This window comes from Heterocephalus glaber, unplaced genomic scaffold (assembly GCF_053883595.1).
Source record: "Heterocephalus glaber isolate CG9 unplaced genomic scaffold, H.glaber_assembly_v1.0 deba00001497, whole genome shotgun sequence".
NCBI lineage: Eukaryota > Metazoa > Chordata > Mammalia > Rodentia > Bathyergidae > Heterocephalus > Heterocephalus glaber.
Window position 1 is genome coordinate 6,859,180 of NW_028258320.1, and position 26,214 is coordinate 6,885,393.

General features: G+C 36.6%; 1 protein-coding gene and 1 pseudogene across 14 annotated transcripts in view; both read right to left on the minus strand.

The window, feature by feature from the left end:
- The window catches only part of Supt3h (SPT3 homolog, SAGA and STAGA complex component), a 401,578-nt gene that overhangs the window by 109,517 nt on the left and 265,847 nt on the right, over positions 1 to 26,214 (minus strand). The window lies entirely within an intron of this gene.
- On the minus strand, positions 17,275 to 24,289 carry LOC110349594 (lysosomal-associated transmembrane protein 4A pseudogene; annotated as a pseudogene).

The following is a 26,214-nucleotide window of genomic DNA, read 5'->3' on the forward strand; positions in this document are numbered from 1 at the left end:
ATCTTTCCTCTCCTAACCTATCATGGGTACAACTACTTTAAATAAAAAAAATAACTACCACCTAACCTGGCCATTCTACCCAGGCACACATTTTTCAATAACCCTGACTGTTTTCACACTTGCTGTTTTATGACCTCCGGCCCTCCCCCAATACTGTACTGGACATTCCCCTCTTCATTCCCGTGATAATTTACATTATTCCTTTTCTTCAAGGCCCAGCACAGGACCCATGTGCTCCAAGAAGTTTTGCCTGAACATCCCAGTTTATACTGACTTTTTAGTTCTGGAAAAATATCTATTTTTCTAGTAGACAATATTATGTCCCTTTCTGCATTTTTATCTATGCTACTTTTGTCTCTCCTCAAAGATTATAGCTGCAGGCAGCTGGGTGTAGTGTGGTATGCAGCTGTAGTTCCACCTACTTGGGAAGCTGAGGCAGGAACATGGCTGGGGCCTAAGAGTTTGAGAACAGTCTGGGAAGCATAGTAAGGATTTGTTTCAAAAAAGAAAAAAAGTTATAGCTGTAAGAATGTATTATTAAATGAAATAATCAGGTTGAATGTATTTCAATTCTATTTACATGTATAAACCCACATCACACGTGTGTGTGTGCATGTGTGCCTGCCAACACAGGAAAACAGGGAGAAACTCCAGAAGAACATACATTATATATTTAATAATATTTAATTTTAGAATAGGGATTATATAGGAAACTTCATTAAAGGCAGAGAATCAGAGATGTAACAAAGACTTATATTCACAGCAAAACAACAAAAAATACTTACACAAAAACACACACACACACAAAAAGTAGAATGTTACTGCAACATTTAGGCTACAAACTCAGATTATTGAATGACATATCCTGAAATCAAAGGTTTGACCCAAATTTTTACTGAATTATAGAACCAAATAAAAGTATAGTATGTTTTCTATTTCACATCTTTAAAAAGATGGTTTCCACTGGTACTAGTTTCCCCAGAGCAGTGCGCATAACCTATCAATTTTATGTGTCAAAAGTATTAAGAATGTATTAAAGCAGTCATGAGAAGTTTCCTGGAGAAAGAGCTACAGACTCTAAAACATTCAAGAAATTTAAACAGAATTTTATGTCAAAAGTGAGTAATTTTCAGCAAGTACAAAGTGTTATTGAAAAGTACACACAAGGTTATTTGTGATATCAGTTGTTTCAAAATATTGGATTTTTTTTGGCCTGGAACTTATGGGCCTAAAAACATCGATGTGAATACAGGAGTTTTACCTTTTCTATATATTTTAAGCATAAATTGATTATGTATTGAAAATCAAAAATACAGTGAATGTTTAAAAAAAACTGACAGTAAAAGACACATTGCTATTAATTCTCCTCAAAATACTCAAAAAACCCCTCATTTCAAAATACACATCCCATCCTTATTTACATTTTGTGAAGCAGTTCTGGAAGCCCTTTCATGTGTGTCTTAAAGTAAATTGTCCTGGCTGCCTCCATGCCTTGAATGAATTTAAAGTGTTCATGGTCATTCTGACTTTGGGGAAGAACCAGAAGTCACATGGTGCCATATTTGGTGAACAAAGTGGATAAAAACACATTGTAATATTTTTATGAGTTGGCTTTTACAATGAATGATAACTGAGAGCGGCATTCATTATATTTTTAAAATTAATTTTATTGGTACATTTTAGGTATACAATATAATGACATTCATCATTGGAAATTTGTACCTTTACATAGTCTCTCTTGGGTCTTATTTTTTCCCCATTCCCCTGCCCTCCATTCAACCCCTCCATCTCTCCCTATGTACAAAGACTTTCTTTCCATTTTTTCATTTTCTTATATTAATTCCATGCCTTTCTTTCCTTTCCCCTACCCTTTTGCCCCTTTTCTTCCTATTTCACATTATCTATTATACCTTTTAGTCCTCATTTAAACTTTCAGTTTCTCACACTAGAGAAACTATTCGGTATTTGCATGTGTGTCCAATTTATTTCACTTAAGAGTATGGCCTCAATGTGCATCCATTTAGCTATAAATGTCTCTAATTTCCCATTTTTTATGGCTGAGTAGTACTCCATTTTATTTAAAAAAACACATCTTCATTATCCAGTCTCCAGTTGATGGGCAATTGGGCTGCTTCCAAGTTTTAACTATTACAAATTGTGACATATATCACTGTGGTATGATTCTTTTACTTCTTTGTGGAAGACACCCAGCAGGGTAACAGCCAGGTCAAATGGGACTTCCAGTCTTAGTTCTTTCAGGTATCTCCATACTGATTTCCACAGTGGTTTCACCCATCTACATTCCCACCAGCAGTGGAGCAGGGTTCCTCTTTCCCCACAGCCCCACCAGCATTTGTTACTGGTTGATTTCATGATACCAGCCATTCCTTCTGGGGTGAGGTGGAATCTCAGCTTTGTTTTCATTTGCATCTCTCGAATGACCAGTGATGTTGAACACTTTTTTCATGTTTATTTGCTATTTCTACTTCTTTGAGAAATGTCTGTTCATTTCAGATGCCCATTTTTGGATTGGGTCTTGAAATTTGGGAGGTCTCATTTTTTAAAGTTCTTTATAGATTCTAGAGAGTAGATCTTTGTCTGAGGAACAGCAGGTGAACATTTTTTCCCACATTGTGGGTTGTCTCTTCACACTGCTGGTGGTTTCTCTTGCTGTGCAGAAGCTTTTTAATAAGAAGAGATTCCACTTGTTGTTTGTGCTAGTTCACGGGCAACTGAGGTTTTGTTCATAAAATCTTTTCTTATACCAATGTCTTCAAGAGTTCTCCCTAATCACTGTTCCAGCTGGTTCAGCTTTTCTGTTTCAATATTTAGATCTTTTATCCATTTTTAGTTCAGTGCATGGTGAGAGATATAGGTCTAGTTTTAATCTTTGGCAAGTTGAAGCCCAATTTTTCGAGCACCATTTATTAAAGAGGCTATCTTTCCTCCAGTGAGGGTATTTGGCTCCTCTGTCAAAGATGAGGTGGCTGAGTGTGTCTGGAGTTGTTTTGGCATCTTCTAATCTGTTCCACTGGTCCTCAGGTCTCTTTGCCAGTACCATGCTGTTTTTATCACAGTAGCTTTGTAGTATAGTTTCAAGTTGAGGGTTGTGATACCCCCTGCCATATCTCTGTTGTGTAGAATTGCTTTTGCTATTCTAGGTCTCTTCTTGTTCCAAATGAATTTTTGGGTTGTTTTCTCAAGGCACGTGAAGTATGCTGCTGGGATTTCAATTGGGATTGCATTGAATCTATATAGCAGTTTTGGAAGTATGGCCATTTTCACTATGTTGATTCTTCCTACCCAGGAGCAGGGGATGTCTTTCCATTTTCTGATTTCATCTTCAATCTCTCTTTTCAGAATGCTATAGTTTTCAGAGAAGAGGTCTCTGATTTCTTTTGTTAGGTTGATTCCTAATTTCAGTTTTTTGGATGCTACTGTGAAAGGAATTGTTTGCCCTATTTCTCTCTCAGTGAGGCTGCTGTTCATGTAGAGGAAAGCTATTGATTTTTGTGTGTTGACCTTGTATCCAGCTACTTTACTGAATTTGGTTACTAACCCTAGAAGACTCTTGGTGGAGTTCTTGGGGTCTTCTATATAGAGTATCATGTCATCTGCAAAGAATGACAATTTGACTTCTTAATTTCCTATCTTTATGCCTTTTATTTCTTTCTCTTGTCTAATTGTTGTGGCTAATGTTTCCAAAACTATATTGAACAGGAGTGGTGATAGTGGACATCCTTGTTTCTGATTTTATTGTGAAGGATTTTAGTTTTTGACCATTTAGTATGATATTGGCTGTTGGTTTTTCATAGATGGCTTTTTATCAGATTGAGGTAGAGACCATCTATTCTGATTTTTTGTAGGGTTTTTATCATAAATGCATGTTGGATTTTGTCAAACGCTTTTCTGCATCTACTGAGATGATCATATGGTTTTTGTCCTTGGCTCTATTGATCTAGTGTATTACACTGATTGATTTGTGTATGTTGAACCATCCCTGCATCCCTGGGACGAACCCCACTTGGTCAGCGTGTATGATCTTATTGATGATCTTCTCCATTCTATTTGCCAGTATCTTACCTGAACATGATGTATCTTATTTTTTTTCCCCATTACCTATGCGCCCTTCACCCCCACCACCCTTCCCTATTTACAGAGACTTTGTTTCCATTTTTTTTTTCCTTGTAATTTTTCCTTTCCTTTCTTCCCTTTCCCCTTCCCCTTCCGCCACCCCTCCACCTTTGGACCTTTTCCTATTTCAGATTATGAATTATTCATTTTAATCATTTTTATCCTTATTTACACTTTCAGTTTCTCACACTAGAGATACTATTCGGTATTTACACGTGTGTCCTATTTATTTCACTTAAGAGTATGGCCTCAATATGCATCCATTTAGCTATAAATGACTCTAGTTTCTCATTATTTATGGCTGAGTAGTACTCCATTTTATAAAAAAAAAAATCTTCTTTATTCAGTTTCTAGTTGATGGGCACTTGGGCTGTTTCCAAACCTCAGCTATTACAAATTGTGCTGCTATAAACATAGGTGCACATATATCGCTGTGGTATGATTCTTTTAATTCTTTGGGGAAGATACCCAGTAGGGGAATAGCTGGGTCAAATGGGACCTCTAGTCCTAGTTCTTTGAGGTATCTCCATATGGATTTCCACAGTGGTTGCACCAGTCTACACTCCCACCAACAATGGAGAAGGGTTCCTTTCTCTCCACACCCCCGCCAGCATTTGTTATTTCTTGCTAGCAGCCATTCTTTGTGGGGTGAGGTGGAATCTCAGTGTTGTTTTCATCTGCATCTCTCGAATGACCAGTGATGTTGAACATTTTTTCATATATTTATTTTGCCAGTATCTTATTAAGGATTTTTGCTTCTATGTTCATTAGTGAGATTGGCCTATAGTTCTCTTTTTCAGTTGGGTCTTTCTCTGCTTTGGGGATCAAGATGATGCTTGCTTCCAGGAATGAATTCAGGAATATATCTTCCTTTTCAATTTCATTGAAGAGTTTAAAGAGTAGTCGCAGTAGTTCCTCTCTAAATGTCTTGTAGAATTTTTCAATGAAGCCATCAGGACCCAGGCTTTTCTTAGTTGGTAAGTATTCAATTACGTTTTCAATTTCATTGATTCATATTGGGTTGCTTAGAAATTTTAGGTCTTCTTCGTTCAACTTTGGTAATTCATACGTACCTAGGAATCTGTCCATTTCTTCTGTGTTTTCCATTTTATTGGCGTATAGGTTCTTGAAGTAGGTATTGATGATCCTCTGGATTTCTGCTGGGTCTGTTGCAATTTCATCCATTTCATTCTCAATTGCATGGATTTGGGCCTTTTCTTTCCCTTTTCTGATAAAGTTGCCTAAGGGTTTGTCAATTTTATTCTTTCAAAAAACCAACTCTTGGCTTCATTGATTTTTTGTATCTCTTAGTTTCCATTGCATTGATTTCTGCTCTGATCTTTATAATTTCCTCCCTTGTATAAGCTTTGGGTTTGTCCTGCTCTTTTTCTTTTAGAAGCTGGAGCTTCAGCATCAGGTTGTTTCATTGGCCTTGCTCTTTTTTCCTAATATGAGTATTCACTGCTATGAATTTCCCTCGTAGACTGCTTTCATTGTATCCCCTAGATTCTGATATGTTGCATTATCATTGTCATTTAATTGCAGGAACTGTCTGATTTCTTCTTTAATTTCCTCTGTGACCCATTGGTTATTCAGAAATGTGTTGTTCAGTTTCTATGTGTTTATGAAATTCTTGTGGTTTCTTTTGCTACTGATCTCCAATTTCATCATACTATGGCCTGATAATATACAGGGGATAACTTCAATTTCTTTGCACATACTTAAACATGTTTTATGAGCGAGTACGTTGTCTAGTTTGGAGAACGACCCGGGTGTAGCTGAAAAGAATGTGTATTCTGATTTTGTGGGGTGCAACACTGTGTTAAACATCTGTTAAGTTCATTTGTTCAGGAGTTTGACTGAGTTCTAGTATTTTGTTGCTCATTTTTTGTCTAGTTGATCTATTTGTGACAGTGGGGTATTGAGGTCGCCCACTACTATTGTATTAGTGCTTATTTGATTTTTCATCTCCATTAGTATTTGTTCTATAAGGTTGGGCACATTAGTGTTTGGTGTATATATATTTATGACTGTCATCTCTTCCTCTTCGATTGGTCCCTTTACAAGGATATAGTGTCCTTCTTTGTCTCTCTTAATCAGTGTTTGTTTGAAATCCACTTGATCTGCAAAGAGGATAGCTACTCTTGGGGTTTTTTTTTCAGTTTTCTGTCGCATGGAATATTGTTTTCCACCCTTTAACTTTCAGCCTATGAGTTTCTTTTTGACTTAAGTGTGTTTCTTGTATGCAGCATACTGTTGGTTCTTGCTTCTTGATCCATTCTGCCAGTCTATTTCTTTTGATTGGTGAATTGAGACCGTTAACATTGATGGTTATAATTGATATGTGTTGACTTAACATTATCATGACTTTTTGTTTCTGTTGGACTCTTCCCCTTTGCCTTAGTTTCTTGTCATACCTGATGGATTCATTCTGTTCGGCTTCCTGGGGTTGTGATCCCATTGTCTTTTCTTAGGATACTGTCTAAAATTTTTTGGAGTGCTCCTTTGGTATTCATGAAGTTCAGAAAGTGCTCTTTGTCATGAAAGTATCTTATTTCTCCATCAATTTTGAAAGATAGTTTTGCAGGGAACATCAATCTGGGTTGGAAGCTGTTTTCCTTTAGGGCCTGGAATACATCACTCCAAGCTCTTCTTGCCTTGCAGGTTTGAGTTGAGAAGTCTGCTTTAATTCTGATGGGCTTTCCTTTGTATGTGATTTGTTTCTTTTCTTTTAACTGCTTGTAGAATTTTGTTCTTCTGTTGGATTTCTGGAATCTTAACTATTATATGCCTGTGTGTAGATTTTTTTTTATCAAGGCTAGTTGGAGTCCTATATGCCTCACTTATCTGTATGTGAAGTTCTTTCCCCCTGATTGGGAAGTTTTCTGCCATCACTTCTGTGAACAGTTTTTTTAATGTCATATGTACTCTCTCCTGTTTCTTCAATGACTCCAATCAGTCTTACGTTATTCTTCTTTGCATCATCTAGCAGCTGCTGGATTGATGTTTTGTGGTTCCTTACTATTTTAAAGCAATTTTTCTTTTCCTGGTCACTAATTGCAATCTTATCGTCTATATTTGAAATTCTGTCCTCACAATGGTTCATTCTGCTGCATAAACTTTCAGTGGAGTTTTTAATCTCCTGGAAATCTGTTTGCATCTGTTTTATGGATTCCATTTGTTTCCTATGTTGGGATTCCATCATGTTCCTTAGCTGCCCTATTTTTTTTTAATCTGAGTCCTCTCTAGATTTATTAATCATGTCTTGCACTATGAGCACAATCTCTGCTCTTATCTGAGAAATTATTTCTGATTTCATTTTTTCTGGATCCTCTTTTGTTGCTGATTCAGGGAGTCCAGGTAGTTGAGTATCAGAGTGTTCCATCTCGTTTCCCTTTGGGGTTGCTTTTGGTGATCTGGAAGTCTGGTTTTGAGTCTTGTTTACATGTTTTCTCATTTCAATGGGGTTGGGGGTTGGGATGGTTGCTGCTGGCCGGCGTGGCTCACCTCCTCCTTGACCCTGGGGGCAGCTCTGCTCCTGGGTGCTGGGGGTGGTAGTACAACAGCCCAGGGTGCTCTTCCTCAGTGCTGGGGGCGGTGGTATGGCATCTGGGAAGGCTCACCTTCTCTTCGGCCCTGGGGACTGCTCTGCTCCTCAGCTCTGTGGGGGGTGGTATGGCATCCTGGAAGGCTTCTCCTCAGTGCTGGAGGTAGCTCAGCCTGTATTTTTGGTCATACCTCATAAAGACACAAAAGGGCCCTTCTAGAGCTTCAGAAAGTGGCAAAAATGATAAGATAAGCTAGTGTTTTCCTTAAGTTGTAAACATGCTGTGGAATATCTACAATGACAAATAACATAAGTAGCTATGCAAATTTCTGCCCAAACTAGTTCTTTAAAGTAACAGAAGACACCTGCCCCCTTTTCCTGATTGCAGACACTGTAACCCTTTTTGTGGTTTTTATTTGGTTGTAAATCAAAAAGTGAGCACAGGGGCTAATGTGCATTAGATCTTCCGGGATTTTGAACAACATTCCTGCAAATTTCTGAAGAAGTTAATATCCATGAGCTGTCATGGCTTTGGAGTTAGGGAAATGTGTAAAGATAGTATTAAATATTTTGTTTGGTTCAGAATATTTCCTGGAAAACATGTATATAAGTTATTACTGTGGGAAATGTAGTTCATGCCTTCTCTTTAGCCTTGAATTAGAATTGTAAATCCCACGTGTTCAGACTGGAACACTCAGAAGAGGCTGGCTGCACTTAGACAGCAAGCCTGGCACTTTGGGAAGGCAGGCCACTTGGCATTTTCCTCACTGGTGTAATGGGACAGCCTACTGCAAATCTCTTATATTTGAGTTTTTTTCAGCACAGATTTGTTTTTTAACAAGTGAAAATAAAATTTTTATCAAAGATTAATCCAGCAATTAATTCTTTCTCAGCAAATTCCATCAATACTACCTTCACAATATATCTAAAATAAACCACTTTTATCATCTTCTACCTTAACTGTTATCACGCTGGTCCAGGCCAACATTCTCATCTCACCCAGAAGATGTAATATCTAGTAAGTGAGTTTTCCTGCTTCCACTCTTCCTCCTCTCCCCTCACTCTCTCTTTACTATTGACCAAATAGCAGTAAGACTGATCTTTTAAAAAATGAAAACTGATTGTGTTGTTTATGTCCAAAACCCATCAACAGTGTCACATCACATACAGAGTAAAAGCTGAAGCCCTCCAAGTAGCTCATGCATCTCCATGCTGTGGCTCCCTGGGACTGCTCCAACCTGACCTCCTGTGGCTCCCCCACAGCCACATTCTTGAAAAAGCCAAGTAAGGCCACCCCTATGTTTTTGGCATGCTTCTGTCCAAAACATCCTTCACACACTGTTGTCTGGTTGGCTCCTTCACGTCCTTTGGGTCTTTGTTCAGAGGTCACCTTATGAAAGAGGCTGTCTATGACCACTTTAATATCAAAGAGCAGCTCCTCCCATGGCACTGTCACTTAACCTATTTCAGTTTTCTGTGTAGTTCTTATCACTGCTTTGATACAATATGCATTTATTTCCCTTCCATCTATTTTCCCCCAAATAGAATGTATATTCTATATTCTTTTATATTAGTTTCACTACACACAGAAGGGATTTTGGTAAGTGCACTTATGCTGGGAACGGTTGTGAGAATTAAAAAGGAAAAAATTATATATAAGAGATTTTATGGAAACTTCATAAATGAAACTGCTAAAAGAGATGCTTTGATAGAGGCAAGGAAAAGAGACTTAGAATTCTCCAATTTTCCTCCTTCTCTGAAAGATATTTCTCAATAAAAGAAAAGAAAACAAAAAAAGCCGCAGGAAAGAATGTGAAAGCCACTGTACTGTCCTATGCTGCCTGGCCTTCAAGGAATGAGCACAGGGCCTCTGATTTCAAAAGAGGCCATGCCACACATGAGACTGAGGATGACCATGATATTGAAGGAACAATTAATCTCTACACATCAGGCAGAGTGATCTTTGAAAACTATGAATCATGTTGTGTCATTTTTATCAACCCTCTCCTTGGTTCTGGCACTGTGGTCTGTTGTAAAAATAACAGCCTCCTCTGTAGAACACTTAGGAAAGAGCTCCTATGACACAGACCAGACCAGACTCAGACCCTGCACTGGAGCTCTTCTGAGCCAATCAACTAGGAGTCCCATCACCTCATCCTACACCCTTTCTGAAGGCTGTATCCTTGCTGTCAGAAATGTTAAGGAGTGGCAGAGATAAGGAGGACCAGTTACAGCTTTACTACCTATAAATTCTGTTGATAGTTTCACTATGTTTACATTTGAAAATCTGACTACACAGCAAGCCTTCAGAATTCTAAGAAGGTATCCTAATATGATGGTTAAGTTACATAATTAGAAATTTTTAACAGAAGGAAAATACTGCTATAAATAAACTTTGAAAAATAGGAATATTATAAATATGCTTAACAGCAAATCTGAATCACACAAAGGAAGAGAGATGAAAGTATAAAAAGATGAATAATGAAGTCTATTACATTTTGCTCCAGTAAAGAAATGAGGTCATGGGGCCGGGGATTTAGCTCAGTGGTTCTGCCACCTGCTGCGGAAGCGCAAGGACCCGAGTTCAATCCCTGGTACCAAAGAAACAAACAAACAAAAAAAGAAATGAGGTCACCAGTCTAGGGTAAATTCTCAAAGGAATATATTAGGGAGAAAAAGCAGGCTTTTACAACTTGATATTATTTGAGTTCAGTTTAGAAACAAAGCAAAACAAATTAAATTGTTTATTCCTCTATGCTCTTAGTCATGTCATAGCTAAAGTTGCTTTTTTCACATATCATGAGTCATCAATAGAGTTCATCAATAGAGATCAGCTGAGGCTGAGCCAGCTAGAAGGACAAGCTAACTTAAAACAAGGAGAACAATTTCCCAATATTTCAAGATTTAGTCACTGAAAAATAAGGGAAAATGATAGTGTTCACCAAATATGACTATGATGAAAATATAATAGTAATTTTACTAGCCAAAACTGCCTTTGTATCAAATGTAACAAATAGAAATTTCCACATACGAAACAAGAAAAATGTCTGCATGTTCAGAAAATTGATATTTTCAATTTCTATCTTAAAAGTCTGCTTAGCTAATTTCAAAGTGTATCCCCCCCTTTCTTTCCCTTCCTAATAATCTCTATATGTTGTTGGAGATACGGTCTTGCTATGTAATGCAGGCTGGCCTTGAAGTGGTGATCTAACTGCTTCAGCATTTTTTTGAGTGCTGGGATTATAGGTGTGCACTATCACACCCAGCATTTGTAAAAAGCAGAAATCATCTTTATGATCACTGTGAGTATGAAGCCTTGGAAGTGTAGTGCAGGAACTGATCTGAAGCCACCCTTGCTGTTTTTGGAGTCAGCAAAGGTATCTCAAGAAGCCTGAGCACAATGACTGCCTCCTGGGCTTCCAAGAATGCAGAAGAGCAAAATTCCCTGGGATCACAAATGCAAAGTCTATAATTACAGCTGCTAACAAAATGGTTTGTTATGATACTTGATGAAATTCCCGTTCTCTTAGATGTCAATGCCCAGGTTTTATTAAGCCTTTACTTACGGGTAACTGCATTCTGAGTATTATATGATTAAACATCATTGGCCATCCCAGTTCTTAGGTAGGAAGATTTAGGAGGCATGCTGGGGATTGTGGGATGGACTACAAAGATAGATGGGGAAAGACCATTGTGTTAGTGACCCAGGGATGTGAGATGGTATTTCACCTTAACTAACAAAACTGCGAAAGCTTTAAAGAAACAAAGGACAACTCTGGTAGTATGAGGAAGGGGCAAGCAGAGGTGGTAAAATGGGTGATAAAACAAGATCACAGCATAGAAGAGCAGCAGGCTTGGATTTTGCTTACTGCTGTATGTGTCTGTCCTCTCAGCTACTGTCATTTCCATTTGACAGATGAAGAAACTGGAGCTCAATGACTCTCTGGCTTTTAAAATTTTTTTATTTTGAAACAGAGAAAAATAGAGGACACAGTGCAGACAGCTTCTGTGTCCTCTTTACCCATCCTTGCTACAGAAACATGCCTTTTATACATATCTCACAAGGTGCAGGGGGTAAAGTGTGTTTAGGATTTGCATGAGAGTTTCTGTGACTTCTCATCAAGGAAGAAAGACTGAAGGCTAGAGAGAGTTAAGATTCCCACTCCAAAATCAGTGCTCTTTCTACTTGATTACCAACTCCTGTAACAAAACTCCTTACTCTGATCTAAGCATTCACTGGGCATCACAACTACACGTTACAGTTCTAGATTTTTATGATTTACAATGATCTAAAATTTCTACCTGAAATGTTCTTTAATGGCCCTGATAAGGAACTAATTTTGTTTTTACCCTCAAATTTGAGCAATGGGTAGTTTTGATAAGATGCAGAAATGTGTTTTAGGGCCAGGGATTTAGCTCAGTGGTTTTGCTGCCTGCTTTGCAAGCATAAGGTCCCAAGTTCGATCCCTGGTACCAAAAAAAAAAGAAAAAGAAAAAAAAGAAATGTGTTCTAAAATAAATGTCATTTGATACAGTGAACAAATACTATGGAATTCTCTCATACAGCAGCTACAAAAAATGCATGCAACACTTTCAGTCATTTTACTGGTGGATGGCAGTAATGTCAGATATTTCAATATCTACTGATCTCATATATATGGTAAATTCCTTAATTTTCATCCTAATCACTATCAAAGGAAAATTATTTCTAAACTAAATTCCACTGTTATGCATACTCACAGGGATTATACCGTACGTTTTTATAAAGAAGAGTTTGCCAATGGAAGTTACTATTTCTTAATCACTCTTGTGCTGGATTGAACAGAGTATATTATGTTATCACAAATCCTCCAGACCACTTTAAGGTGAAGATCCAGACAGGAAATCTGTGATTCAAAAATATTAAGTCACTCGTCTATGTCAGTACCATAGTGGATAAAGATGGAACCATGATCTGAAAACTCAGGTCTCTCTGACTGAAAGACTTTGATCTGGTCAGAACATCATGTGCCTAAGGAGAACACCAAAAAGAAGACAGGCAGACTGTACACAGATGGGTAAAGAATGGTAATCTGAAACAAAGACCTAAAATATTTTGTAATGAACTCATATCCATGACTGAAAAAACAAGGCCAAAGTTATAAATACATTGACCAAACACTGATAAAACACAGTATTTTTTTAGCCTGTAAATTTTAAGTAGGAACACACTGTTGTGACACAAGCAAAGCTTCTTCCATCTGGAGTTAAATGGGAGGAAAGGGAGGTTATGAGAGAGGAGAAGCAGCTTCACTGGGCAGTCAGAGGGGACAATGACTCTAGGAGGTGGGTAGCAGGGTACTCACCTGTTACAGGTGGGTTAACAACAACAACAAAACCCCCACAGATAATACTGAAATGAGTGACAAACCTGTACAATGAAAATATGACTTTACCAAATTAATAAATTAAGATTCCTTATAGCATAAACACTCTCCTCTGACAATTCTTTTACATTGGTGCCTTCCTGATACATCTAAATATGATGAACTACAGTGTGATTTATACCCAACTTTAAAGTAATACTATTCAGCATATCAGGTGTCCTATAGGACAGTTAAATGAGTGTACTCTGCTAGTGTGCGTATCTTCCTTTACAGAATGTTCCTTAAAGGAGGCAGAAAAAATATATAGCCCAGATGGTACTTGATTCCTACAGAACAGAACTTTAATTTCACAAGTAGCAGGATGAGTATTTTAATTAACAAACAAACATACAAAGACACCTTTTATCAAATTCTTTCCCCTTTATTCTTCCAGAATTTAAGAGGTCAGAAACACACTAACAGATAATGAATTTCTGCAAGCTTTTAATGTTAAGTCTTAATGAACAAAACTCTTCAAATTAGTATGTCTTTTAGGCTGAAACACATTAAGACACTAATGCTTGTCCTGTGGTTATGATTGTTCTTTGAAAGTCACAGCCCATGATAAAATGTTTTTTCAATATAACAGACTTAATTTATCAATTATCTGCAAAAGAATTAACAAGAGAAAAACCTCAATGTCTTTGGTAAAGGTTAAGTGAAACTTTGGAACTGACAGTGGGAAAGAGTCCAGGTAAAGCTTGCTGCAGGCTGGGTAAGCGAGCTCCACAGAAAGATAATAGGTTCACACAAAGGCTACAAATGGCCTGCTCTCAGGACATGGCACAAAAAGCCTGTTGCACATCATAAATGTATGATTCATTCTACTGACACAAGTTAGACTGTATGCAAGAACCTGTATTTCTACTAATATCAGACATGAGAGAATCCAATCACTGCCAAACACATTACAGCTATCAAATTCTTGTCATTTATCAGACTGTTACTAGCATAATCTTTCTATCAGACAAAGTCTACTTAAATAATGAACCCACCTAGGAGGCTCATTCATAGGTTTCGTCAGTTATGATTCTTTTTTACTATATTTAATCTAACCCAAAATTACAGCCGCTGAGGTAAGATAGAATTTTATTTTTCCTCACATAAATGAATTCTGGAAATAACTATTCAAGTGTGACATCGAACACCTGAAGTCACCAAAGCCTCAGTCACTCACTTCCGGTATCTGCTTTGATGTTGTGGGCTTGGCCTTGTCTGTGATTTGTATCAGCTTCCCATCACATCTACCCAAATCAAAATGCACAAATGTAGGAAGGAAAGTAAAGGGATATACTCCTGCTCTTTGAAGAAAATTACTTGAAAGTCTAGAATACTTACACTTATATTTCACTGGCCACAACTCAGTCATGTGACTGAATTTAGCTTCAAGGTAAGAACAGAAATGTGGCATTTTTTCTGGTTCAGAGAAGAGGAGCATGAGTTCTGGGTAGCAAGTAGCTGTCTCTGTTATGGTAGTATACGATTAAGGTGTAAAGTTCATGTATATCATGATATTTATTTCCAGAACTGAATTTTAGCACTCAGAGGAGCCTCAGTTTAAAATTAGGACTGTCTTTCATCGTGTCATTTACTGACATTTTAAAAATGCATTTTATGTAACTTTAAACTTCATGAAGTCCCTTCAGGGGATAAGGAGAAGGCAATATTAAGTCAAACAACACTAGTACTGTCCTAACTCCAAAAAGATTAGAAAGCACTAGTTACACTTAATCTATCATATTTTAGATTTAGTGTAATGACTCATGGAAGGTGAGTGATATAAAAAAGAATTTGATGAACAGTAATTCCAATAGGTTTTAAAATATTTTGTGATCTTTCATTTCTATATTTTAACATAAATGACAGCTGGCAGGATGGATCATTTCTCTTGAACTGTCCCATTCTGACTCTTTTCCTAGAAACCTAAATAGAGCTAATGAAAAGTCATCAATCTTAAACTTCATAAGAGAGAAAAGATTACTGAAGTTACAAGATTTTAAAATACCATGAATGTTTAAATTTTAAAAATTTCTTATAGTAAAAGACATTAACTTTAGCCTCCCTCAAATACTTCCTCTTGCTTCAAACACACTTATCCAATCATTTTGATACTTTCTGGAGCAGTTCTAGAAGTCTTCTTTCCTCAGAGTCTTCACTTGTGCTGTCCTGGCTGCTTGGATGTACTGAATGGATTCAAAACATTTACCTGTCATGGTCACTTTGATTTGGGGGAAGAGCCAGAAGTCACATGGGGCCAGATCTGGTAAATAATATGAACGAGGACAAATAAAGATATTTTTTATGAGCCTGACTTTCATTACATGGCACTCAACAGCAGCATTCATGATATTTTTGATTATACCTCATAAAAACACTCATGAAAGTGGGCTTCCGGAGCTGCTTCAGAAAGTGGCAAGAATGGTGTGTGTGAAGTGAGAGTAAGTATTCTGAAAGGAAATAATGGTAATATGTTTTTTGCTGTAATATTTTTAAAAAATTTAAATTCACATCTTATTTTTGATCAGCTTTGTAGACTAGGGGGCCTGGTGTCTCAAGTGACCCCAAGAACAAGGAACTTGAAAGGACTGAGAATATCTTCAGTGTTAGATATAAATTCAGGATGGATTTTAATGAAGAGGCCATAATACCTAGTAAATACTGCTTCACTTTTTAATGAAAACTTTAAAATTGGAAAAAAAATGCCCACTTCTCAAGTTGAAGTTATATTTTGTGAAGAAAGATACCAACAAAAAGCATATGTGATAACATTAAAGGTATATCTATAAAGGGATAGGATATATCACAGGTTTAATACAATCCAACCCAATCTCCAGAAATTCTAAGTCACTAGTACTGAACTATGACCACAGAGATTTAATGACAATCTCAAAAGGAGAAATATTCTTAAATAACACTAAGAGTCATTCTGCAACACCAGAGAAAGATCAGAATGAGCAGTAGTGAGGAAGCTGTCCTGGTGGGTCAGAAGACCTGCACTCTCGGTCTTAACTTTACACGTAACACATGACAGAAATTGCTAATGAAGTCCTTCATCTCTCTGTGACTGAGTTCTCTCTCACACAACTCTGACATTCGTGGTTCTCTGTGTATCCTGTGTCTCAGAAAGTCGTGGAGACTGAGTCCTAAGATGTAAGAGCGCAGACGACCTGTTCAAGTACATATTGGAAAATAGTCTCAAACTCTTTTCAAGAATTCTTTATTTAGAAGAAATTTCACAAATATTTCAAAACTGTAGGTATGTGAGAACCACTTCAATGACAGCAATTATACAACTATGTACTCTACAGCATCAACTTGTACCAGTCTATTTCTCCTCTCACCGTAAAGGATTTATTTTTCATTGATTTGTATCAGGAAGGAATGAGAATTCAAATACTTTTCACCAAGGAAATTTAAATTAGAAAAATCACTACTACGGTTTCAAATAACTCCTTAAGATGGTCCTTGCTAAATTGAATTAGGTTCAAGGTGAGAAACTTAAGAGGATACACTAGTGAACTCTGTAAAAGGTATAGGCCATCATGTGGTGTATATAGAGGCTAAATATTAAATCTGTATTTTAAAAGTAAACAAAGTATACATTTTATCCACTATTCGTTTTTTAGCAAATAGGTTTTTCTTTCTTTTTGTTTTGCTTTTTAGTACTAGGATTGAACCCAGGACCTTGATATTGAGCTACATCTTTAATACTTTTTATTGTTTTTATTTTGAAATGGGATCTTGCCAACCTGCCCAAGCAAGACTTGTACTCCTGCCTCAGCCTCCCAGAGTGCTGAGATTACAGATGTGTGCCATCGTGCTCTTGCTTCATACAGTTATTTTTGAGGGGAGTATTTCATAGTGTCCAAAAGCAATTTGCTTTGAAAATAAGTATGAAAAAAAGTTATGCATGGATGTTTGTGTCACATAAGGATGGATGAGCAGAATTAAAGAGAATCCCCATAATCAAATATGTTAATACTTGTAAATCACCACCACCTTATACTTTTTCATTGTATTAGTATACAGAGAGGGATTTATTAGGTGAAAGTGAACATTCTACAGTACAAGAAAAATCTGGTATTCTAAAGAAATAATAGGCTTCAAAACTAAAATTTCCTTAAGAAAATTAATGTCTATCTTCTAACAGCCTACAGAGGCAATAAGTAGCAGGGAATGTGAACATACCTTTGTATATCCCCTGAAGGAAGCATATCCTCTCTCATTAATTAAGGGGGGGAGCCCTACCAGGTCCCTGTTAAAAAGAAATCAGATTTGGTATGCTTGTGACACTTTAAAGAGCACATTATGTGGGAAAACAAAATAAACATTTAACCCAGCAAATGAAAATAGATTTGGTGTTTCAACATACTTGGCAAACAGGTAGAACTAAATTCAGGTCAAGTATGCAGAGAAACTAATATATGATTTGAATATTTGCTGAAGTAACAGCATTTAAAATAATATTTCAAAAACTTTTTATTGAAGTATTTTATAATTTTGGTGTGAATACTTTTTAAGAGAAAGCTTGACTGAAAGCACACTTTACTTTTTCTTTGTCATTCTGGGAACTTTAGTAAGTGTTTGTATTTACTCTCATGAGTCACTTTCTTTTAAGTCTAAGACAACTATGTAATGTTCATTATAGTTTTTTAAAGAAAATTTACAATACAAAAATCATTTTTTAAATAAAACACACTGGTTATCTCAAGTACCTATCATACATGAGCACACATCATAAATGCTGAGTAGATGGACAGACAGGTGATCTAGCACAGTTAAAACCTACGGCACTGTCTACTTTGTGGCCTCCATCTCTGCAAAGTTCCCATATAATTCTCCATGTCAGCAAGGTACAACATGACCCTGCCTTCTAGCCACAATGCCAGGTCTGGGCCTGGACACCCACCACAAGCTGGGTCACTTAGTTTTAATTATCTGGCCATACCCTGAGATTTGAGGTTAGTAATGCAGAGAGTTTGGTCTGCTTCTTTCAAGGTGAAGCAGCTAAGCAGGAATTTCTGGGATGTGTAGTCCTCCAGATAAACAAAACCTCATTTAGTGGGTCAAGAAAAACTAAGCCCACGCACAGAGAGAAGCAGAGATCAGAAAAAGTGTACAAAAATTTATTTCACTGGCTCTGAATCACAGTTCTTGAGGCCCAGCTATATTCCCATTTTTAGGCTGCTTATAAATCACATCCTTATAACATGAAAAATTTATGTGTAAACTATTTTTGCACGCGACATATCATATAACCTGTATATATGTGAACAAATATTTAGCCTCCTGTGATCTACAGCCTCAACATGAATCTGTAATCTCTGTACAGTCTGGACACCCATCACTTGAGGAACAGTGGTAACTCCAATCAAAATACAACTCCCATGAAAACTTTGCTTTGGCATCTTGAAAAAATGAATTTCTTTTTCATATGCAACCAAAATTTGTCTTATTAATAGTACATTTACTTAATATACACCTTTTAATTATCATCAGGACACTGCCAGAAACTTACACAAAGGCCTAACCACCACTGCCAAGTTCTTTACAAAGTAGGAAGTACGATCTATCTAAATAACCTCATAAGCAATCAGGTAGGGGTGTCAAATTTTACTTAATATTCACCTCTAACAGCAATTTCCTGTTTCAGAGAAAATAAGCTCAACAAAAGTTTTTAATGACTGAAATTACATTTAAAATAAAAATACAGAATCCTCCAATCCATATATATATGTTGTACCCTACAAGCTTGTTTTAAATTCAGAATGCATCTTCCTATAGATACACTCTCTGAAATGGTGGTTAGATTCCGAACTACAAAAACCTCTAACCCACAAGCAGTTGGACTATACTCAGTTTATATGGGCATTAGAAGGATTACAATTAAGAAAATTATATCCTCTTTCCACAAGGATTAGCATTAGAAAAATTTTGACATTTTCTCACATTATTTCTGAAACTTTCTAAATTTCCCAGCACTTCTCTCTAGAAAATTTTTCTCTCAAAATAATGGAATATACCATTTAACTTAATGTTCTCTATTCCTCAAATTTCTTAAAGATTCAAAACCGCTTTGCTATTGAAAAGCAAATTTTGTGCTGTTATCTGTTTTTTCTGTGTAGGAGTCTTTTCTGTTGATGTTTTGTACTCTTAACTAGTTTTAAGATTATGATACACAGTGTATTAACTATTGTTATTCTTTTGTTATAAATTTTTTTTATTAAAAAAGACCACTTTGCTGTCATCCTTTTTGACCAAAGTTCTTCTGAAAAGGTCTATTCCCCTAATGATTGAGAAATCTAATTCATATTAAGTGTAAATAACTGAATGTTCATGCTGTTCATGTGTACTGAAAAATTTTGAAACTATTTTCTTATCAACTATGATTTTAAAAATCAGACTTGAGATAATGATGTTTCGCTTTTGTAAGTCAAGTATGATGAATCCATTATCTTTTAAAACGTGATTCTGTTCAGAAATTACCAGAATTGACTAAAACAAAAATTAAGGACTACATCCGCCTTGAGATTAGGGATGGTAATCATATACAAGAAACCCAAGGAATTCTTCCAGATAAAGGCCAGAATGGAAAAAATGTAGAACTTTCCCACTACTTTTCTCTTCTAGATTCATACACAAAGCCATCAGCTTTACTGCCCAGTACTTTTTACTAACTGTAGCCCTTGACCAGCTGTGGTGTGCTTGTCTGAAAAGTGGGCCCACAGGTAAGAACCACCTCCTGAGTGGACTGTGAAGAAAAGAATACATGAACTGGTGCACAAGTAAGGGTTTAGAATAGCACCCGGGATGGAGTAGGCGCCATGCAGGATGCTGGACCTCAACTCTTGTCCCAAGGACACTGTGATCTTGCACTTTCCTTGCTACAGGAAGATGTCTCCATCATGGCCAATTAAAAAATACCATCAACACCAGAATGTCCGAAGTACTTCAAACATAGTGAACACAGAAATCCTTTAAATTACCTAAAAGTTAACAGGTTTTCTCCAAGCAAATAAAGGTGTCATAGAATTTAAAGATGTTTTTCCTGTTTTAAGGAAGTTTATTACAAATTTGCTGAACACTTCTGTGATGATCATTGGATGGTACTAATAGATATTTTTGAAAAGTAAACATTTTTTTTTGTACCCTTCAAGGTAAAAGTGGTAAGAATATAACTCCTTTCCAAATAATGAAACATCTATGACCTACAGATGTTTGGAAATATTTTAATTATTAATTTATTGTTATATAACATTATTGATCACTTACTATACTTACACACTGTCCTGGGCACGTGAGATTTTTCAGTGAGTGAAACCGACAAAGTTCTTACCTAGGGGAGCTTAGAGTCAGGTGGGAACATATGAAAGGCCACAAACAATAACACAGAGGGCTAAGGAGACCAAGGATGGGGAGATGGGAAGCATGCTCCTTTGTCTTAGTTTGCTGGGGCTGCATAGAAAATTACCAACCTGGGTGGCCTACATGTTAACTATGTATTTCTCACAGTACTAGAGGCAAAGACAGCTAGAGAGTCTCTTTGTGATCCTATAAAGGTACTTACTAATTCTATTATGAGAGCCCTACTCTTAGAATTTCATTTAAACCTCTTCTCCAAAAGGCTCCGTGTCTCCAAATACCATCACATTAGGAATTAGGGCTTCAATAAATGAATTTGGAGGGGGATGACACAATTCAGCCCACAGCACTTAACAGCAAGACTGGGGAAAGTCACTCTGACATCTCTTTCCTGACATCTGAGCAGATATCTGAGGGAAATGGGAAGTCCAGAAAATAGTATGATTCTGAGCCACTGAGAGCTAGCAATGCAGAAAGATAAAGATGGAAGATTGACAGATGTACTTTGCAACAATGGAAGTCACTAGTGACCTTAACACAGGCAATTTCTGTAGGGCAGTGAAGTCTAGTTTATTTTAAAGAGAAATGAGAAAGAGCACATTCAGCCTCTTTTGATAAATTCTGTCCTAAATGAGAGCAGAAAAATGTAGCTGGAAGCTTTCTTGCTTCTTCCAAGAAAGGTGAAATCATAGCTGATTGATAAAAATCAATTAAGACAGTTAAGGACCTGGTTAGAAGTGTTTTTCTGATTGCTTCTCTTTTCACACTGACATAGAATGCAAAACATCAAGAAACCAGGGACGGGGAGAGGAGCTAGAGGTCTATGAGAAGACAAGGTTTAAATAATCACTCAGTGCAACTGAAGGAGTGTACTACGGAATGTTCTAGGACTGCTGGGCAGCACATAGTAGGCTTTTTGAAGTTCTTAGTTATAAATGTGAAGTAAGACACGGTCTGATTGCATTTTTCTCTATTTCTGTTTGCTACTTTTAAATCTGAGGAATCTCCATACTGTTCCACAACAGCTGTATTGATTTACAGAGGATTCCCATTCCTCTACATCCTCAGCCAACACCTGTTGCCTCTTCTTTGGTATTATTGATCCTCATAGGTGTGTAATGACACCTCACCGTGGCTTTGATTTGCATTTCCCCGATGATTAGTGATGCTGAGCACCTTCTCATATACTTCCTAGCTGTTTGTGTCTTCTTTGGAAAAAACATTACTCAAGTCTTTTTTGTGGATTTTTTTGTTTTGCTATTGAGTTGTAGGAGTTCCTTGCATATCTCAGGTATTAAACCTTCCTCAGTTATATAGTTTGCATTCAATCCATAGGTTATGTTTTAATTTTGTTGATTGCTTCCTCTAGTGTGCAGAAGCTTATTAGTTTGATAGTCTTTCTTATTCACATTTGCTTTATCTGAGCTTCTGGTGTGAGATGTTTAAAAAAAATCACTGCTAGGGACAATGTCAAGGAGCTTTTCTCCTAGGAGCTCTACAGTTTAAGCTTTATATTTGTCTTTAATTCAATTGTGTGGTGTAAAGATCCAATTTCTCTTCTTTTTCATTTTTGCATGTGAACATTTACTTTTTCCATTTATGGAAAAGACTACCTTTCTGCATTGTGTATTCTTGGTCCCTTTGTTAGAGATTAGCTGATCATATATGCATGGATTCACTTCTGGGCTTTCAGTTCCACTGGTCTTTTGTCTGTTTTTATGCCAGTACCATACTGTTTCAATTACTACAGCTTTGCAATATAATTTGACATCGGGAAGTGGGATACTTCTAACTTGGTTCTTTTTTTCTTAACATTCCATAGGCTACTGTCCTTTGTGATTCTACTTGAATTTTAGAAAAAACATTTCTCTTTCTGTGAAAAATGCCACTGGGATTTTGTTGGAGACTGCACTAAATCTGTAGATTGTTTTCCATTGTTATCAACACTGGACATTTTAGTAACACTAATTTGTCTAATCATGAACACAGCTATCTTTCCATTTGTCTTTTTCAATTTTTCTCTTCAAGACATTACAGCTTTCAGGATACAGATCTTTTACCTCCTTACATAAATTCCGAGGTATTTTATTCTTTTTTATGGTATAATAAATGGAACCTTCCTGGTTTCCTTTTCAGATAGATAGATAGATAGATAGGGGAAACATTGTACAGATTTCTCTAGGGGGGAAAAAAAAGCTTCAATCCTTGATCTATATCCTTCTCCCTTTTCTTCTTTCTGTTTCTCCCTTGCTTGTATAATTTCTACAGAGACAGTAAAGCATACACTGATATTATTTGCAGATATTTGTGTATGTGTGGAAGATTGACAAAGTTTTTAAAATTACATCACTGGTAGGATCCTTTTTTAAATTAAAGCATCTTATCACAAAGGTGGAAACATAATACAAATTAGAACATGCAACCGTCATCTTCCACAATCAAATCCAAGTGTTATACATTTTGTTTTCAGAGCTAAAAATTTCAGATCTTATATCCAACTCATTCATCCTGAATACTGAGTTCATTCTTCCTGAAATTATCCAGGATAGCTAATAACCAAAATGCAAACCATTATATAAAGAAAGTGCAAAGTTTAAAAAGAAAATATGTGAGGAATACCCTCTTTCTGTTCCCACCCCCCATTAGAGGCATACAATGGCACTTTGCTCTTGCTTAACCTAGATTGTTTTCAAAAAGTATTAAAATGTAATAGACTTTTGAAAAGTTTAATAATGTCCAAAGAGTTCCTTAGTGTTTGAAAATGCTTAAACAAAAGACAATGTATTTTATACCAAACAAATTTGAAGAGCCCTGTATTGCAGCATTCTGCAAAATAAACAAGACAAGAACCTGGTATAAAGTTTATTGACAAAGGCAGACTGTCTTCAGGCACGTAAGTAAGGAGGTGGTAGCTCTTTCTCCGGCATCTTCATGGCCATTTCATAGGTTGGCAAAACATACTGTGGAGGTGCTTCAAAAGCAGGTTACATGACAATCTCTGGCACATTTCTGTTGCTGATGTAATTATAGCAGTTACAAACACAGTTGATTAGGTAAGCCTTAAAAACGATGAATATCACAAAGAACACAAGAACAATGAACAGCAGGCAACTGGAGTCCAATGACAGGAGGTCATCTTTGTAAGGGAAATCTGGTAATTGATCCAGATATTCTTTGATTCTTGGCAAGTAAATGAGAGCTGATAGCAACCAGGCAGCTGAGAACAAAGTCCAAAAGCCGGTAACAGAAGAATGGAATCGGTCAACCACTTGGTAAGAAATTGCTCCATACACCAGCACTGAACTGATTATAAACGTAAGAACAGAGACTACAAAAAGAACACAGGCATTACCCACCATCCTCTCAGATGAACAGTAGTTACCAATGACTTCATACTGAATGCTGACAGCTGGCAATGAGTTTGGATGAGTCACCTCCACCATGAGCAAAATTGCCATCAACAGGTTTACCACCATGTACTGGGTCCCCAGGACGATTGTCCCGGTGTGGACATGGCAGCAGCTGCAGCACCGGGTACTGTAGAGCCAGCTGCTGTGGCTCTGCTTGAAAGTCATGGACACCATCCGGAGTCTCGCAGGCTCGATCTTGGCCAGAGCCCTGACGAACTTTCCGCCCAGTGGTTAGAAGCAGATGGCTCGGTCCCAGCCTCTGAGTCCAGACAACTAACCCGCCTCCCATCCTGGACCCTGCCAGCTCCTTGGCACCTGCACACTCTGGTAGAATTTTTATATAGCAAAGTATTCCTTTAAAATAAAAAGTCACCCAGTGATTTTGAGTTTTTTCAAGAGTGTTTTTTTTCCCTCTGAAGTAGTCATTTCATTCTCTTTTCTATATTTTGAAGCACATAAGTAAATCTATTATTAATAATGATTGTCTTCTATCCTTGGTGATGCAGAATAACTACAAGAACTAGAAGTCCTTTCTTCAAGATAAGGTATTTGAGAGTAAGATTTATTAAACATTAACAGAAAAAAACATAAAATGCTTAAATTACTAATAATTACTACTGAGTTACTTAAAATCAAACATAATACTTGAACATTTTATTATATGGCTATTATCTTAATTGTAAGAGTAAAAAAAATTTCACAATTTCTATAGTACAGTAAAATATGGCCCTTAACTACTTATAAGAGCCATTGTAGTAATGGTAATAATGATAGAGGTAATATGCTTTCTAATATGAATACATTCTTATAGTCTATTGATTCAGTCTGTCTGACAGATAAACGCCTAAGTATGTAAACTTAATCACCAAATACTCCAAATTGGGAAATAAAGTAAACCAACAGTCTCAGATGGCATTCATCCACTCAGAAAATCTGCTACTTGAAACTGCGACTGGTGGTCAGTATTAGCCTCCAGACAGTTTTGGACAGTGCCAGTTCAATACTAAAGGAGTACGGTTAGGAGAATTTCTACGGTTAGCACTGTAAAGCCTTAACTGTAATTTGAACAGGAAGCTACCCAAGCAATGAAACTGTTAGCAACTAGAAAGCACCCATGAGAGATTTGCTGAACAGCACCTGAAATAAAAAGCTCATTAAGGTATATAATTATATGCAAATATCCCTTTGTAATTCTATATGACACAAAAGTGAATGGTTTTATATACTTGGAAACTACATTCTTTAAGTGAAATAAACAAATAGATAATATGCCAGCTACAAAATTACACTTATTTATTTACTGTATATGGATAAATATTTATGAAGAGTTTACAGTGTTTGAGGCACTATGCTAAGCACAGAATATATGAAATAAAGTAAGTGCAAGCCCTCAGAGAGCTTGGCAAATTAAACTAAGCAAACACAACTGTTATATCATGATTTATCACATGCTAAAATATCTGAACTCAAAATGTTTGTTGCCAAATGGAAAAGATTTGGGGAAGGAAAGCAGAACAAATGACTATTTAGGGAAGGCACGTACAACAGACTTCCTTCAGCAAGACTATGTGCATATTTTGGGAGGGAAGAGAAAAAAGAGGGGAAACTGGGAAGATAGGAGATGAAGATGGAAAGCTTGTTACATAAGATTATAAAAGATGTATAAATACCATGAGAAGGAATTAAGACTCTTACGTAGAAGAGTCATGAAAAGCAGTAGCCTTGCCAGGACCTCACCTGTCTTTTTGACTGATGCTATAAAAAATTCCAGACACATTATCACAATGGGTCCCATTAATCACTAAATATTTGTGACTTAAACCAAAACTTTTAACTCCAAGTGAGTTAAAATGAGAATGATCTAGAAATAAATCTAGTAACATTAGTGTCGACTTGATTTACCATAAAGTAATGGCAAGAATAAGAACTAAAAGCTGCTTCCTTAGCATGGATGCAAGAAAAGGAATAGAAAGAAATTAACCATACCAAACAAGCAATGATCTGTTAATTCCACTAAATAAACTGAAGCATTAAAAAGATAAATATATCACCACACAGAATACATTCATTTTCATATTTAGAAACACTAACTTGTTGAGATTAAGACCATAAAGATAAATAAAAGCCAGACTATATAACAACAATCTGCCCACCTACTGTGGGGAATGTGGGTGAAGGAGAAAGAATAGGGAAATATAATCCACCAAATATCCAAGGCAAAAATATTTTGGTTATTACACAACCACACTTTGAGAACTATAAACATTAAATGTAAATTAGTGGTAAAGCCTGCGGTGTTCCTAAATTCAATGATATTTTAAAATTCCTCCTTGCCAAGGTGTTTTATAAACAAGTT